This window comes from Aegilops tauschii, chromosome 7, assembly GCF_002575655.3.
Source record: "Aegilops tauschii subsp. strangulata cultivar AL8/78 chromosome 7, Aet v6.0, whole genome shotgun sequence".
Taxonomy (NCBI): domain Eukaryota; kingdom Viridiplantae; phylum Streptophyta; class Magnoliopsida; order Poales; family Poaceae; genus Aegilops; species Aegilops tauschii.
In genome coordinates this window covers 355,468,988-355,486,382 of record NC_053041.3, presented here as the reverse complement: position 1 = coordinate 355,486,382, position 17,395 = coordinate 355,468,988, and positions in this window count along the sequence as shown.

Here is a 17,395-nt window from a genome sequence, read left to right as displayed (position 1 = left end):
GGAAATCCTAGGGTTCCCCTCTCCCATCGGCCGCCGCCGCCAGGTGAGTTTCGCCAGTAGATCCGCCGAGTTCGCCGCCTCCCGAGCGCATATGGGAGCACGGGCTCGTTGCCGACATGCTCCTCGTCGTCCTCCGCCTCGCCAACCTTGTCCATCGTCTTCCCCGACGTCGACTACGTCCCCGTCGCCGTCTACGTGGAGCCGAGAACCCCTGCTGCTGTGACTTCTTCCTCGCCATCAAGTCCGGCCACCCGTAGTTGTTCGATCGCCGCCATCGCCATCTTCGTCCACCTCCTGACCAACGGAGCTCACCTCCGAGCTCCTGGTGAGCACGCGCGTCTCCCCGTCCCTTTACCCCCTCGTTTGCGTGCTCTGTCGCCGCTGTCGGGCCTCGTCTCCGGCGAGTGCCCCGACCTCCATAGTGCCTCTGCACATGTCCATCGTCGTCGCCGTGTCGCGTAGGCCAGTTCCACATGTTTAGCTGCTCACGTAGTCATCCGCCTCGCCGCGTACGTCCACGTCGTCGCCGCCGCTGTAGCTTGTCGCCGGCGTCGACTCCGTCGTCGTCTGGTGTGGCTAGTGGCACCCAGGAGCGCGGGATCCTCCTGCGACCCCACAACGTCCTTTCGCCGCTCCGCTAGGCCACCGGAGCTACTCCGACGAGCCCTCCGCCGCCTCTGGCCGCGCCGTCGCCCTCCCCTGCTTCCCCTGTTTCACCGTGTGGGACCCCGCGGGCCCAAATGGTCAGCCTCATGCACCGCCAGGCCCACCATCCAGCCACACACCAGCACACGCACCCTCTCACATGACACGTGGGACCCACGGGCCCACCTGTCATCCGCACGCCTGTGTTTTAAACCCAATCGGGGAGCTTGTCCAATTTGGGCCTTTCTACTTTGGGCCTTTACTTATCTGGCAAATCCAGATCGGGACATATCCATTTTGGGTTTTTTCCCATTTCTGTATAATTCCTTTTTAGGCAGGTTCTTTGATTGTGCATCTGAGGGGATTTTCATATGGGGACCCCAACATATTATATATGTTTTTGGGGTAGAAAAATCCCACCAATCCAGTGGTGCCATTAGTTTTTCTATTTCAGCAAGTTCATGAACATGTCATTTTACATCATGATGCTATTTTGTCTTTTATGTGTAATTTTATTCAAACACGCTATGGATTAGTTTTGCACATGAACATGCTCTTTAACATGCCTACTTCATGCTAGAATTTATTTCATGTCATTTAGTGCACTGTGATGAGTTCCACAAGCTTGCAAAGTTGTCATCATGAATCTGTTTATGCCATGACATGAATTCTTCTTAGTCTGTAAACAGTCAGATCATTTGCCTTGTTTGCCTTGATGCTACCATCTTTTCTGTGGGTTTTTGGATCAAGTTCATTAAGGGAGTTTTGTTAAGTGCATTTAGTACTAGCATGCCATGCTCAAGTTTGCCATGATATGTTCCTGTAGCATGTAGTTCACTAAGTCTGTGAACCAGTTAGCATTTGCATTTTTGCAATGTAGTTTTGAGCTTGTTCTAGTGAGTTCTAGTAGTAGCTCAGTGTTCATGATTTGTAGAGCTTCACATGTACTTCACGGCCATGTGTTTTGTTTTTATGTTGGAGCGCTGTAGCATATTTTCATGATGCATCTTAAGTGCTATGTTGCTTTTAAGAGCAGATTGCATCATATCTTGTTTTGCTTGTCATTTGCAAACCGTGCACCCGTTTCCGGTGATCTTTATATCGATTTCGACCAAAATCTCTCAGTGTATCCAGTGGCATGCTTGGTTTGCTAAGTTAATTCCATGGTCATCTTTTCCCTTCTGGAGTGCCCATATGCATTGCACATCATACCTTGCATTCCATGTCATGTCTTGCATCATGTTGCTTGCGCATTGCACCCTGATTGATTGTTGCTTCATTGCTTGTGTTCTTGTTTTGGGTAGAGCCGGGAGAAGAGTTCATGAAAGAGGATCCTGTCGAGTACGTTTACGAGGAGCAAGCTTTCGACAACCCTGAGAACATTGCAGGCAAGATGATCACTACCCCCGATATCACTTCTATCTTTGCTTGCTAGTTGTTCATTCTATTACTATGTCTCGCCACATACCACTTGTTTATCAAGCCTCCCTTATTTCCAAGTCAAGCCCCTAACCCACCTTCCTCGCAAACTGTTGTTTGGCTATGTTACCGCTTTTGCTCAGCCCCTCTTATAGCGTTGCTAGTTGCAGGTGTAGTGCAGGTTGTTCCATGTTGGAACATGGATATGATGGAATATCACAATATCTCTTATTGAATTAATGCATCTATATATACTTGGCAAAGGGTGGAAGGCTTGGCCTCTTGCTCGGTGTTTTGTTCCACTCTTGCCGCCCTAGTTTCCATAATACCGGCGTTATGTTCCTTGATTTTGCGTCCCTAAAAGGGTGTGGGTTTATTAGCCCCTCTTGACAGTTCGCTTTGAATAAAACTCTTCCAGCAAGGCCCAACCTTGGTCTTACCATTTGCCTAATAACAACTAAAATCTGCATAGGGAGTAATTAACCCGAGGATTCTTAATCAACCCCTGGGTTAGTGCTCGTCATGAGTGTTGGTCCAAACTAGAAGTAGCTGGGGCCACCAACAAGTGTGCCAGCCAGAAATTTAGCCAATCCGTCGTGGCCTGAGACGAGATACGCGTGGCTACTATCAGGGTGTCGGCACGTCAGGAGGTCAAGCTGGACTAGTTTTCCCATTGTCGAAATGTATTCTGCACCGGGATTCCGAGTCTGATCGGAGGGTCCCGCGATGGAGGATTGTCTTCGCGGATCATGAGCTTGTCATGGGCTAAGTTGGGACACCCTTGCAGGGTTTAAACTTTCTAGAGCCGTGACCGCGGTTATGTGGCAGATGGGAATTTGTTAATATCTGGTTGGAGAGAACATGACACTTGACTTAATTAAAATGCGCCAACCGCGTGCGTAACCGTGATGATCTCTTTTCGACGAGGTTCGGGAACTGAACACGGTTGGGTTATGTATGAACGTAAGTAGTTCAGGATCACTTCTTGATCACTTTTAGCTCTGCGTCCGTTGCGTAGTTTCTCATCTTACTCTTGTACTCGTATGTTAGCCACCATATTTGCTTAGTGCTTGCTGCAACTTCACCGTATACCCACATCTTACCTTTAAGCTTAAATAGTCTTGATATCGCGGGTTTTGAGGCTGAGTCCTCGTGACTCACCAGATACTACAAACACAGCTGCAGGTACCGACGAGACTAATACAGGTGATGCTACTGAACTCAAGTGGGAGTTCAACGAGGACCTTGTATGTTACTACGCTTCGTTTCCGGATGATCAGTAGTGGTGCCCAGTAGGTTCGATCGGGCATAGTTGGAAGGGTTATCTCCTTTTTATTTCGTTCCGTCCGTAGTCGGACTTTGTGTGAAGTTTGATTGATGTATGAATGATTTGATCATTGTGTGATGTGGCGATTGTAAGCCAACTATTTTACTTCCTTGTTCATTTACATGGGATTGTGTGAAGATGACCCTTCTTGCGACCATTCCAGAATGCGGTTATGCCTATAAGTCGTGCCTCGACACGTGGGAGATATAGCCGAATCTTGGGCATTACAAGTTGGTAATCAGAGCCATCCCGACTTAGGAGCCCCCTGCTTGATCGAACCGCTGACGGTGTTGAGTCTAGAACAAAACTGTTTTGAGTCTTAGGATTATATATATTGTAGAGTAGGATTATTTTTATTCCTCAAGCCCCTTCATCGCTCTCGTGAGGAGTCCTAACATAGATGTTTTGACTTTCCTCTCCTCATTTTCACGAAAAAAACGGATCACGGGGGTATTTTGGGATCATTCCGATATTCTTGTGACGAAAACATTGTTCTTGGTGCCTCCTGACATTTAGGGGTTGTGGCAGTGTTCCGGGGAGTTGAGCTCCGAGGTGTTGTCGTCACAATTTTATCGTTGCAGTTCCGTTTTACCTGAAGTCGCCGACATCGAAAATCTCTTATATGCAGTTAGTGGTGAGATAACCTCGACGCCACCCAGTACTGGGGAGGGAGTTCGGGAGTATTGCCACAGCTTGTATATCAAATGCTTTTCGAAGGTCGAGGTACACGATTTCCGGAGTTTTCTTGGTTATGTGTTGACGGATGGATACAGTTGGAGCGTAGGGCTTGTTAGTTCTGTGATATATATTGTGCCTCCCTGTATCCCCAACACCAGATTGCATAACCAGAAAGTTTCGGGAGTTATTAGGTGGGAATTCTAGTAGCTCTTAGTTATTCTTCTGATAGATAATTGGTATGGGATTAGGTGATCCTTACCATTTATTTGTTCCAGTCGTACCTTGTTGTTTCTCTCATCAACCTTTGTCTAAGTGGCTTCTCACCTTAATGGTCATGTAATGTTAACTTTTGAATTCATTCGTTCAATCTTTGTTCGAATGTTATTATGAAGACTTATTTGCACATTTCTATCCGTTGATTCACCTTGTCTATCATGGTTCTAACGCATGTCACCCTCTTCCAGATGGCTCCTCCAACGCGTCTGAATCCGGACCGTAATGATGGAGATCAGTCGAACCCTCCACCTCTGCCTCCTCCTCCGCCTCCGGAGGCAAGGAAAGCTGTGATGGCGGCCACCAACACCAATACCCAGATGCTTTTGCAGCTCTTGCAAGAGTGCAACCAAGGCCAAGGTAACCAAGGAAATCAAGGTCAAGGGCAATTCAACAATCAGCCTCAGTTTGCTACCCTCAACCAGTTTCTTGCAAATCAGCCAAATTCTTTCAGTGCTTGTGCCGAGGCCATGGACACTGATGATTGGCTCCTGGACATCAACAAGCATTTTAAATGCAGCAGTGTCAGGCCTGAGGACTATGTCAAGTTCGCTTCTTTTCATCTCAAGGACCAAGCAACTGATTGGTATCAGCAGTACAAAGATTCCAGAGGGTGTCGAGTGATTACCTGGACTAACTTCTGTGGGACTTTTGAGATCATCATATTCCAACAAGTGTTGTCGAGAGCAAGCGTGAGGAATTCCACAATCTCAAGCAAGGAAGCATGTCCGTGTATCAATACAAAATCTAGTTTCAGAAGCTTACTCGCTTCGCAAGGCAAGACGTTCCTGATGAAAAGAGCATGATCTATCACTTCAGGGGTGGCCTCAGAGAGGATCTGCAGTTAGCTCTCATTCTTGTTGAACCTACTCAGTTCGATCAGTTCTACAACATGGCCCTCAGGCAAGAAGCTGCTCAGCTCAAGTGTGAGGCTTCAAAGAAGAGAATCAGGGATGCAGTTCACTCGTCTTCTTCCTCTCAAGTGGCAGCTAAGCAACAAAAGTTATGGCTTCCTCCACCTCCTCCGTTTTGTCAGCCCTACCAGTAGAAGAACTCAGGTGGTCGTGGATCTTCCCACCCACCCAACCGAGGCTATCAGAAGAAGTCTCAGACTCCGAGGACAGGTGCTCCTCCTCCTCCACCTTTCCGTCCACTTTCAGAGGTCACTTGTCACAGTGTCGTTTGAAAGGGCATTACTCAAACAAGTGCACCCAGAAGCGCCTTCCGCCACCTCCTCCTGTGAGTTCCTCAAGCAATGAAGTGGTCAGACACATTCCCAAGATAGCGAGAGTTAACACGGTTAACGCACCTCAAGCAGAGGATTCTTCAGAAGTGATCATGGGTAATCTCCCAGTTAATGATATTCCTTTAAAAGTTTTGTTTGATTCTGGTGCATCGCATTCTTTCATATCAAAGCCGTTTGTTTCGAAGCATGAATTCTTCCTGGATCAGTTGCCTAGACCTTTGACAATTGCTTCCACGGGCCTTATGATGAATTTTCGCTTAATGGTTCCGGATGTTACCATCAAGATGGGTAATTGTAAACTCCTGGCTTCCCCAATTGTTCTCGGCAATTCCGATATTGATGTCATTCTTGGCATGGATTGGCTTTCTCAGCACAAGGCCTTTCTTGATTGTGCTGCCAGGGAGATTAAATTGACGCACCCTTCTAAGGATGTGATCATCTATGCCGCTTGTGATGAAACCATTCGGTTGTTCTCTCTCAATGAGAAGGGCGAGCTAGACGCTATTTCTCAGATCCCAGTTGTTTGTGAGTATCAAGATGTCTTTCCAGAAGAGCTTCCCGGTATGCCTCCTCACCGGCCAGTCGAGTTCGTTATTGATCTTGACCCCGGTACAGAACCCGTTTGCAAGCGCCCTACAAGTTTGGGCCAATAGAGCTGAAAGAATTGAAGAAACAACTCGATGAACAAGAGCGTCTGGGTCCGATCAGACCGAGTTCATCTCCGTGGGGTTGTGGTGTTCTTTTTGTCCAAAAGAAAGATGGCACGGACCGACTTTGCTTTGTTTACCGTCCATTGAACAAGAAGACAATCAAGAATAAATACCCACTTCCCTCCGCCGCCTCTGGCCGCGCCGTCGCCCTCCCCTGCTTCTCTTGTTTCACCGTGTGGGACCCCACGGGCCCCACTGGTCAGCCTCACGCACCGCCAGGCCCACCTGCCAGCCACACAACCGCGCACACACACCCTCTCACATGACACATGGGACCCACGGGCCCACGTGTCATCCGCACGCCTCTGTTTTAAACCCAATCGGGCAGCTTGTCCATTTTGGGCCTTTCTACTTTGGGCCTTTCCTTATCTAGCAAGTCCAGATCGGGACATATCCATTTTGGTATTTTTTCCATTTCTGTATAATTCCTTTTTAGGCAGGTTCTTTGATTGTGCATTTAAGGGGATTTTCATATGGAGATCCCAACATATTATATATGTTTTCGGGGTAGAAAAATCCCACCAATCCAGTGGTGCCATTAGTTTTTGCATTTCAGCAAGTTCATGAAGATGTCATTTTACATCATGATGTTGTTTTGTCTTTTATGTGTAATGTTATTCAAATATGCTATGGATTAGTTTTGCACATTAACATGCACTTTAACATGCCTACTTCATGCTAGATTTTATATCATGTCATTTAGTGCACTGTGATGAGTGCCACAAGCTTGCAGAGTTGCCATCATGAATTTGTTTATGCCATGACATGAATTCTTCTTAGTCTGTAAACAGTCATATCATTTGCCATGTTTGCCTTGATGCTACCATATTTTGTGTGGGTTTTTGGATCATGTTCAGTAAGGGAGTTTTGTTAAGTGCATTTAGTACTAGCATGCCGTGCTCAACTTTGCCATGCTATGTTCCTGTAGCATGTAGTTTACTAGCTCTAAACATTGCTACCTGATGCTGTTTATGCCAAGTTCAGTATTTTCACCGTCTGTGAACCAGTTAGCATTTGCATTTTTGCCATGTAGTTTTGAGCTTGTTCTATTGAGTTCTAGCAGTAGCTCAGTGTTCATGATTTGTAAAGCTTCACCTGTGCTTCACTGCCATGCATTTTGTTTTTTTGTTGGGGTGCTGTAGCATATTTGCATGATGCATCTTAAGTGCTATGTTGTTGTTAAGAGCAGATTGCATCATATCTTGGATTGCTTGTCATTTGCAAACCGTGCACCCGTTTCTGGTGATCTTTATATCAATTTCGACCAAAATCTCTCAATATACCCAGTGGCATGCTTGGTTTGCCAAGTTAATGCCATGATCATCTTTTCCCTTCCGGAGTGCCCATATGCATTGCACATCATACCTTGCATTCCATGCCATGTCATGCATCATGTTGCTTGCACATTGCACCGTGATTGATTGTTGTTTCGTTGCTTGTGTTCTTGCTTTGGGTAGAGCCGGGAGACGAGTTCGTGAACGAGGATCCTGTCGAGTACTTTTACGAGGAGCAAGCTTTCGACAACCCTGAGAACATTGCTGGCAAGATGATCACTACCCCCGATATCACTTCTTTCTTTGCTTCCTGGTTGTCGTTCTATCGCTATGTCGCGCCACCTACCACTTGTTTATCAAGCCTCCCTTATTGCCATGCCAATCCCGTAACCCACCTTCCTATCAAACCGTTGTTTGGCTATGTTAGCGCTTTTGCTCAGCCCCTCTTATAGCGTTGCTAGTTGCAGGTGCAGTGCAGGTTGTTCCATGTTGGAACATGGATATGTTGGGATATCACAATATCTCTTATAAAATTAAAGCATCTATATATACTTGGCAAAGGGTGGAAGGCTTGGCCTTTTGCTCGGTGTTTTGTTCCACTCTTGCCGCCCTAGTTTCCGTCATACCGGTGTTATGTTCCTTGATTTTGCGCCCCTAACACGGTGAGGGTTTATGGGCCCCTCTTGACATTTTGCTTTGAATAAAACTCTTCCAGCAAGGCCCAACCTTGGTCTTACCATTTGCCTAATAACAACTAAAATCTGCATAGGGAGTAATTAACCCGAGGATCCTTAATCAACCCCCGGGCCAGTGCGCCTCATGAGTGTTGGGCCAAACTAGCAGTAGCCGGGGCCACCAACGGGTGTGCCAGCCGAAAACTTAGCCAATCCGTCGTGGCCTGAGACGAGATACGTGCGGCTACTATCAGGGTGTCGGCACGTCGGGAGGTCTTGCTGGACTAGTTTTACCATTGTCGAAATGTCTTGTGCACCGAGATTCCGAGTCTGATCGGAGGGTCCCGCGATGGAGGATTGTCTCCGCGGATCGTGAGCTTGTCATGGGCTAAGTTGGGACACCCCTGCAGGGTTTAAACTTTCGAGAGCCATGCCCGCGGTTATGTGGCAGATGGGAATTCGTTAATATCCGGTTGTAGATAACTTGACACTTGACTTAATTAAAATGCGCCAACCGTGTGTGTAACCGTGATGGTCTCTTTTTGACGAGGTTTGGGAAGTGAACTCGGTTGGGTTATGTATGAACGTAAGTAGTTCAGGATCACTTCTTGATCACTTTTAGCTCTGCGTCCGTTGCGTAGTTTCTCATCTTACTCTTGTACTCGTATGTTAGCCACCGTATTTGCTTACTGCTTGCTGCAACTCCACCATATACCCACATCTTACCTTTAAGCTTAAATAGTCTTGATATCACGGGTTTTGAGATTGCTGGGTCCTCGTGACTCACCAGATAATACAAACACAGCTGCAGGTACCGACGAGACTAATACAGGTGATGCTACGGAACTCAAGTGGGAGTTCGACGAGGACCTTGGACGTTACTACGTTTCGTTTCTGGATGATCAGTAGTGGTGCCAGTAGGGTCGATCGGGCATAGTTGGAAGGGTTATCTTCTTTTCATTTGGTTCCGTCCGTAGTCGGACTTTGTGTGAAGCTTGATTGATGTATGAATGATTTGATCATTGTGTGACGTGGCGATTGTAAGCCAACTATTTTACTTCCTTGTTCATTTACATGGGATTGTGCGAAAATGACCCTTCTTGCGACCATTCCAGAATGTGGTTATGCCTCTAAGTCATGCCTTGACGCGTGGGAGATATAGCCGCATCTTGGGCGTTCCAACCTGCTCCCGAAGAACTTGACGTTGGTCGCAACGAGCTCGTGGATCGGACGAAGCCTTGGATCCATCATCATGGGCGTCGACCCGACGAGTTGGCAACCGTTGTTGTCGTGGTGGAGGGGAGTGCACCGTGGTTGAGGAGCCTCCCCCCCCTGCCGTTGGCACGCGCCGGCTCGGTGGGCCGACGCCGCGAGGGGCCTGCCTCCTAGCATTGATCTTTGTTGGCGTAGCCAATAATGTCGTGGTTCTAAGACTGACAGTAGAATGGGGGTAGGTATGAGGAGGAAAGATCCTAGCTATGGTGAAGTTGTACACACAAGATTTACGAGTTCAGGCCCTTCACAGTGGAAGTAACAGCCCTACGTCTCGGTGCTCGGGAGCTCGGTCGATTGGATTATATGTGTGGAGTAACAGGGGGTGCGAACCCTTGTCCCTGAGGAGGGGGTGGCTTATATAGAGTTCGCCAGGCACCTCCGGCCCTCAGTTACACAGGGTTTAAGGTATATAAAGATAGGGCATTACTGGTAATGCTAGTAATAAAGATACATGAATGACCATTAAGCCAATAGAGTAAATGCCTGACCGTTGCCGTCAAGAGTGACTTTAGATCTTCTAGCCGTCGAGTGATTCTTGTTGCGGTGGAGTGTGTACTTCATAATCGAATGAAATTGGGTCTTCCGAGTGGAATGCCTCTGGTCGAGTGTACGGTGTTATCCTTTGAGTGCCTCTGACTTTAAGGTAATGTCCTTGGGAAGGGTGTCTAGGTCAGGCCTATGACCCTACCCTAGGTACATGTCGTCGTCATTAGCCCCCGAATGGTTCAGGGTTTGAGTGGAAGAGGAGTTGAAAATAATTCTGACTCAGTTTTTACGCTTCAGTAGCGTTTTCCTGGGATCAACGAACCACGTGATGACTTCAACTTCTTTTTCAGTCGCCTTGATCCATTCTTAATTTGTCGAGTGAACTTTACTGATAAGCTTCGAGTGTTGATACGATAAAAATCTTCAGTGTGATTGTCTGCTCTGCCATCCCCGGATCTCACGGGATTTGAAGTTTGGGAAGCGCGCGAGACGGGGAGGTCCGCAGTAAACGGGAAGGATTAGGCAGGGACGCCTCGATCTCTGTGCCACCTTTTTCGCCACGTACTGAGCGCGCAACAGTTGCGGGATTTGACAGGATTGCCTGGGCCCAGAGGTCAGTCACTCGGAAACGAATCCATATAAGGCGTCGGGGCCGATGGATTTTGCACAGTGTGCCTCATTTCCCCTTCTTCCTCCTCCGTTTCTCCACCACATCCGCGTCCACCCTCGACGCTGCCGCCCGCCCGTGCGTATCCTGCTGCGATGGCGAAGGACAAGATGGCGGCGCTAGAGCGCGCGAAGAAGGGGGCGGCGAAGGGAAAGGGAAAGAAGACCAATCGGGGTGGCTCATCGTCAAGATCTACTCTGCCGCACGGCTGGATCCAGGGCGATTGGATCCAGTCCACGATTGAGCTGGACGACCTGCAAGATCTGGCCGAGAGTGGGCTGATTGATCATGGCTCTTGGAGGCTTCCGGAGGACGAGACCGAGCCACAGCCGCAGGAGGGTGAATGCGTCCTCCTCGCTACTCACGTTGACCGCGGTTAGCCTCCACATCCCTTTTTCCGTGCTTTTCTGAATTTCTTTGGGGCTCAACTCCACCATTTTTCTCCCAACACAATCACGTACCTTGCTGCCTTTGTCTCCATGTGTGAGAATTTATTGGGTTGCCGACTGCACTGGGGCCTGTTTAAGCACATTTTCACCTGCCGCTCGCAGACTGTGAAGAAAGCTAATCCGAGTGATGAGAAAACCCAGGTGATCCAAATGTGTGGGGGTTTAGGTATCCAGATGAGGGGAAAGAGTGCTTTTCCTCCTATGACTCTCCCTGACTCGGTTAGGGGGTGGCAGTCGACTTGGTTCTACTGCAAAGACAAGCCGACCCCTGGTCAGTCGACCGGCCTTTCTTCTTTTTCTCTAGAGCGAGTTCAGAAACCCAATTCTTTGAAGGTGACTGCAGCACAGAAGGTGGAGGTGAACATGTTGATGGAGTGAGTAGTCCGGCTGATCCGAGAGGGCGTGACTGGAATGGATCTGCTTGAAGTATTCCTCAGTCGACATATTTAGCCTCTCCAGGCCCGTGACCACTCCATGTGGATGTACTGGGGAATTGAAGATTCCACTCGGATCCATCCAGAGGATGTTGCCGAGGGGACAGTGGTGCTATGGGTGCAAGGCATCTTGATTTCCGAGTACCTTTCATTATGATTTGTAGTTGTTTGTTGAGTTGACCATTCTTTGTATACCTCCTTTGCTTCGCAGATCTATACGGAGACGTACTCAATGCCGAACGGAGAGCAGGGGCGGGACCAGGAAGGAGAAGGAAGTGGAGATGAAAGCATGGACTGGCAATCTGATGATGACGATGACGAGGAGAGTGACGACTCAAGCGGTGGCGAAGAAGTCGACTCCCCACCTCGTATTGAAAGGGGTTCCAAGGAGAAGAATGACCCAGCAAGTATCCGCAGCAAAGCGACGGCGCCGACTGGTCGAGCCTCAAAGCGCACTTGGACATCATCTCCAGTGCTGACTGAAAAGGCTCCCAAGCAGCCCAAGGTTGCGCCGTCAAAGCCTCGGAAGGCCCTGCCCAAGATTAAGGTTGACATTCCAGTTGCCATTGCGTTAGTATTTCGCTTTCTCCTTTTGCTCGGGGAATCTTGTACCTGTTGTCGATCCATTTTCTTGTTTGGCTGAGCGAGTCTTTGAGATTTGCAGTGCTGCTACTTCTGGGACTTCTGTTTACAAAGACGACGATGAGGGCATGGAGGATGCGGTCACATCTAGAGCGCGTATGGTTCTGCTATCTTGCTTTCATTTTGCCATCTGACTTTTTGGTCGACTGAACTATTGCGGTTGAGCCTTTTGCAGTGCCGCCACATGTTATTGATCTCCCGGACGACGACAAAGACATGTCTGAGAGGCCCAAAAGCAGGAGGGGCAGGACTTCTAACAGGAAGGACCCAGCCAGTGAAGCGGCTCAAAAGACACCAGTGTCAGAACCAGTGGCCCAGCAGTCTGGAGACCTCAATCAGGCTTTTGCTACATTCGCCGATCTTGTGTCGAGTGAGCGTCCTTCAGCGTCGACTGTACAAATCCCTGCTTCGTCTGTGCAGCTTCATGCTTCGGATCCTCAAGCTGTTGTGACTACTGCACCGACTTCGCTCTTTGCTGCTCATCCTGCTCCAGAGGACCCAGTGAACGCTGCCAAGGAAACGCCAGGCGGGTCTTATGATGGAGCAAATGAAGGTAGTGCGTGACACTAGTCAGGCTGCATATGACGCCAGCTCAGCTCTCCAAACTAATGTCCAGGTTAGTTGACTTCCGACTGAACCTTTAGCTTGACGCTTGTTCTGTTAGGATATGCTACTTGAAAACTGCTGCTTTGCTATCCGTAAGATGTCCGTGGATGAGTCTGCATCTTACATCCGTACACCCACTGGGTGTTTTCAACTTTTGCTGAGTAATTTTTTTATCACTTGAGTCGACCATGTCGTGTCTTTGAATTAGTGGGGGCACGCTGAGTGCACCCACTGGGTGTAGTCCCCGAGACCGCCGTCGAATGTTTGATTCGGCGGGGGTCTGTATCAAAAAATATGACTGTTCAGTCCTTCCACTCGGTGCAGACTGATCGTGCCGAGTGGGATTCGGACCAGTGGGGGCACGCCAAGTGCACCCACTGGGTGTAGTCCCCGAGACCGCGGTTGACTGCGGGCAGTCGACGATGGTCTGAGAACAAGTATTGGCACACATCCTCTTTTTTTCGTTGAGCTCTCGTCGAGTGAAAAGTAGAACCAGTGGGGGCATGCCAAGTGCACCCACTAGGTGTAGTCCCCGAGACTATTGTTGAATGTTTGATTCGACAGTAGTCTTAGAACTCTTTTGCTGTAATAATTTGAACCTGAATCTCTTTCGCTCGGAAGCAACTGATCTCTGTCTCAATCGGTTGACATGTCTTGTTTATTAACTGCAGAAATCTTGTGACTTCGGGAGTCAGTTTGCTGATTTGCAGAAGCAATAGATCCAACTCAATCTCGACTTGTCTTTAGCCAAGGAGAACTTGAAGAAGGCACAGGATGAAGCAAAGGCCATGGGAGGTAACGACTTGTCGACTATTTACTTTGACATCTTCCTTTTTCATCCGTTGAACCGAGTGACACTACTCGAGCAGATGTGCATAGTGAGAACAGACAACTCCAGGCTCGTCTGAAGAATGTTATTACTTTAGAAAAAATGAAGCAGGCGCTGGATCAGAAGGACCTTGATCTTGCCGCAGCTCAGAAGATGTGGCGAGAGAAAACTGAACTTGCGTACAAGAAGCTGGCTTCAGTCGGCAAGTTAGAGGAGGAAAACACCAAACTGAAGACTGCCATTGACGAGGCCAACAAAGAAGTCGTGCAGCTGAAGAAGGACAAGGTGGATTTAACTAACAAAGTTGGGGATCTCATTCGGAAGAGAGATGAGCTGGAAGCTTATCTGGGGGGATTCGCCAAGAAATTGTTCCTTATGCTTGAAGGTGCCTTCCTTTGCCTGACTGTCTTTCTGCCGTCGACTCATCGTATAACTGTTGGCTCATTGCTTTATTGTGTGTGCAGAATTCTGTCAAAACTTCGAGGAAGAGACTGGACGAATTGAAACAAGTCTGGATCCCATCAATTCCCCCGTCAAAGATGAAGCTGCCATGGACATACTCCGACTGGAATCCCGCCTCGCAAGTGCCATGGACTATCTCGCGTGATTGAAGGCGGCGGTATCGCGGATTGACACAGCGCTCTGGCCAAAGGTGACTTTCCAAAACGATCTCGAGTCTCTGATGACTCGACTTAACGAGATCCCTGGTCGAGTGCAAGAATGGAAGAAGTCATCCACCCGATGTGGTGTCGACGTGGCTCTGTCTCTGGTTCGTGTCCATTGCAAGGAGGCCAGGGAAGAGAAACTAGCAGCGATCAAGGTGGCCAACACGAAGAAGCTTGACTTCCAGTCCTTCATGGAGACCTTTATTGAAGCATCTACTCGCATTGCAGATGGAATCGACTTGGGTGAATTCGTTGAGCCTGCCAGCCCTCCTCCAGCAAAGTGAACAAACTTTATGCTCCGATTAAATTCGCCTCGGAAAGCCGAGTGATTTTGTAACCGTTAAAACTTCTTCGGGCCTGACGCCCGAGTACTTTTATCTGCGGTTCGGAACCTTATGGGATTTATCTAGACTTAATTTTTCTTTGGATATGCTTGCCTTTGCCTCCGAGTGGAACTGGTTTCTTCACTCGGAACGGATTTTTGTACTTGCGATGCCACTTTTGAAGAAAAGGTAGCAGGCGACCTGCACCTCGTCATTCTTGTGGATCGGGATGGAGAGCACATTGTACTTGTGGCGCAGCTCCTGAGGAGAGAGTCGCAGACGACCTACACCTCGTCGTCCTTGCGGATCGGGATGGAGCGCACATTGTACTTGTGGCGCAGCTCCTGACGAGAGGGTCGCAGACGACCTGCACCTCGTCGTCCTTGTGGATCGGCATGGAGCACACATTGTACTTGTGGCGCACCTTCTGAGGAGAGTGTCGTAGACGACCTGCACCTCGTCGTCCTTGCGGATCAGCGTGGAGCGCGAAGTTAAGCCCCTGAGTGAGAGGTTTGCTCTTCGCTCGGTGGGAATTTTAAAATTAGGCGAGTGCAGGACTGCAGCTAAGCCCCTGAGTGAGAGGTTTGCTCACCACTCGGTAGGATTTTTTAAACTTAGGCGAGTGCGAGACTGCAGCTAAGCCCCCGAGTGAGAGGTTTGCTCTTCACACGGTAGGATTTTTTAAACTTAGGCGAGTACGAGACTGCAGCTAAGCCCCCCGAGTGAGAGGTTTGCTCTTGTAAGTGCATCTAGTGCCCCTTAGTGATTTTGGTGTATTGAAGACTTATAGGTTAAGGGACTAATGTGTTTGTGAGTGTACACAGGTCTATAAGTCTATGAGGAGTTTGATATTTACAATGAAAGTCGACCCCTAAAAATGAATGTCTTCGACTGAAGACTTTGGATTTCTGAAGACTTTGAAAGTGAAGAAATTGGTGTGACCTTGAAGACTTGGATTTCATTCGAGGAACATGAAGCGTGAAGACTTTTGTTTTCGTACACCTACCAATCCCTTCGACTGAAGCCATTGGAAATCTCATACAGTTCAGTCAATTTCTTCAGTGACAGAGACGAAGTTCTTCTGGTTGCTGAGGAATTTGTTCTGACTGAGGAGTTAGGAATTCGCCAGTGCGGATTGCCTACACAGTGAGGAACATGATAGCCCTGAGGAATTTGAGCCTGAAATATCCGACCGTTGATGTGCTACGTGCCAGCTGTCCCAAAATATCTACCCACCTAACGGTCATATCATTGAAGGGCATTTATGTCTTATCATGTCGGGCTGCTCCCTAGGCTATAAATAGCCGCCCCCTTCAACCACTAGCTGGTTGGCTGCTCCGAGAGAAACTGACACTTGTCATTTGAGAGCATCCCATCCTCCGAGGACTTTGAGCGAAAATCATCAAGTGAGTAAACCCAAACCCAAACACCTACAAACCCAAAGTGATTGAGCATCACTGAAGAGATTGATCCTGCGTGGATCCGATGCTTGTTACCTTTCAAGACTGTTCATCTTCCAGACGGTTTGGCGTCATGGTCTAGAGCGTCCAAGAGGAAATTGTGGATCACCGAGTGACCGAGTTTGTGAAGGTTTGGAAGTCACTTGAAGACTTACCACGAGTGATTAGGCGAGGTCTATGTGACCTTAGCTCAAGGAGAATACGGTGAGGACTGTGTGTCCTCAGGTTTAAATACCTAGCCGCTCCAACCAGACGTACAACTGTCACAGCAGTTGGAACAGGTCTACCAAATCATTGTCTTCAGCAAGCCTACTTATTCTATTTCCTCAACTCTTTCATTTCCTCATTACAGTTGTTGTGTGCTTCTCCATATCTGTTTGAAGACTTTGACTGAAGACTTTCTCTATTTCCTCAGTTCAATTTCTTCAGTCTGTTTGTCTTCATCCTGTGTTATCATGTGTTTACGCTTTCTGTACTCTGTGCTTGTCTTCATTTCATCATGATGACCATGCTTGTGTTCCGTTATGTTTACATCTGAGTACTTATTCCGCTGCAAGTAGTTCTTCACTTAGGAATTTCCTCATCCGCAAATTCCTCAGTGAAGAATTCATAAAAAATGCCTATTCACCCCCCTCTAGTTGATATAACGCACTTTTAATTGGTATCAGAGCAAGGTACTCCCTTGTTCTGTGTGATTTTGGTTTAACCGCCTGGAGTTTTAGTTATGTCGACTGCAGGTATGATCAAGATCTCTGCTGGGTGTCCTACCTTCGATGGGACGGACTACCCCTATTGGAAGAATAAGATGTGAATGCATCTTGAGGCAATTGATAACGATCTCTGGTATGTTGTGGAAAATGGTGTTCCCTCAGTCACACCTTCTCTGAATGCTGCTGATGTGAAGAGATTCAAGCAACTTGATTCTCAAGCGAAGAACATCATATGTGGCCATCTAAGCAAAGGACAGTATGGTAGAGTGAGTGCTTTGGAAACTTCTAAGCTTACCTGGGATAGGCTATCCAAAGTCAACGAAGGAGTCTCAACATAGTGTGACTCTCGAGTTGACGTTCTTCGCAATCTCTTCAACCGCTTCAAAAGACTCGACAATGAAAATTTTCAACAAACCTTTGATCGCCTCACTGACATCTCAAATGAGCTTCAAGCACTTGGTGCCACTGACATCACTGACCATGAGGTGGTGAAGAAACTGCTGAGGTCGCTTGATTCCTCATTTGATACTCTGGCACTGATGATACAAGAATGTGGAGATTACAAGTCACTTGATCCCGTTGATATCCTCGAGAGGCTAAACA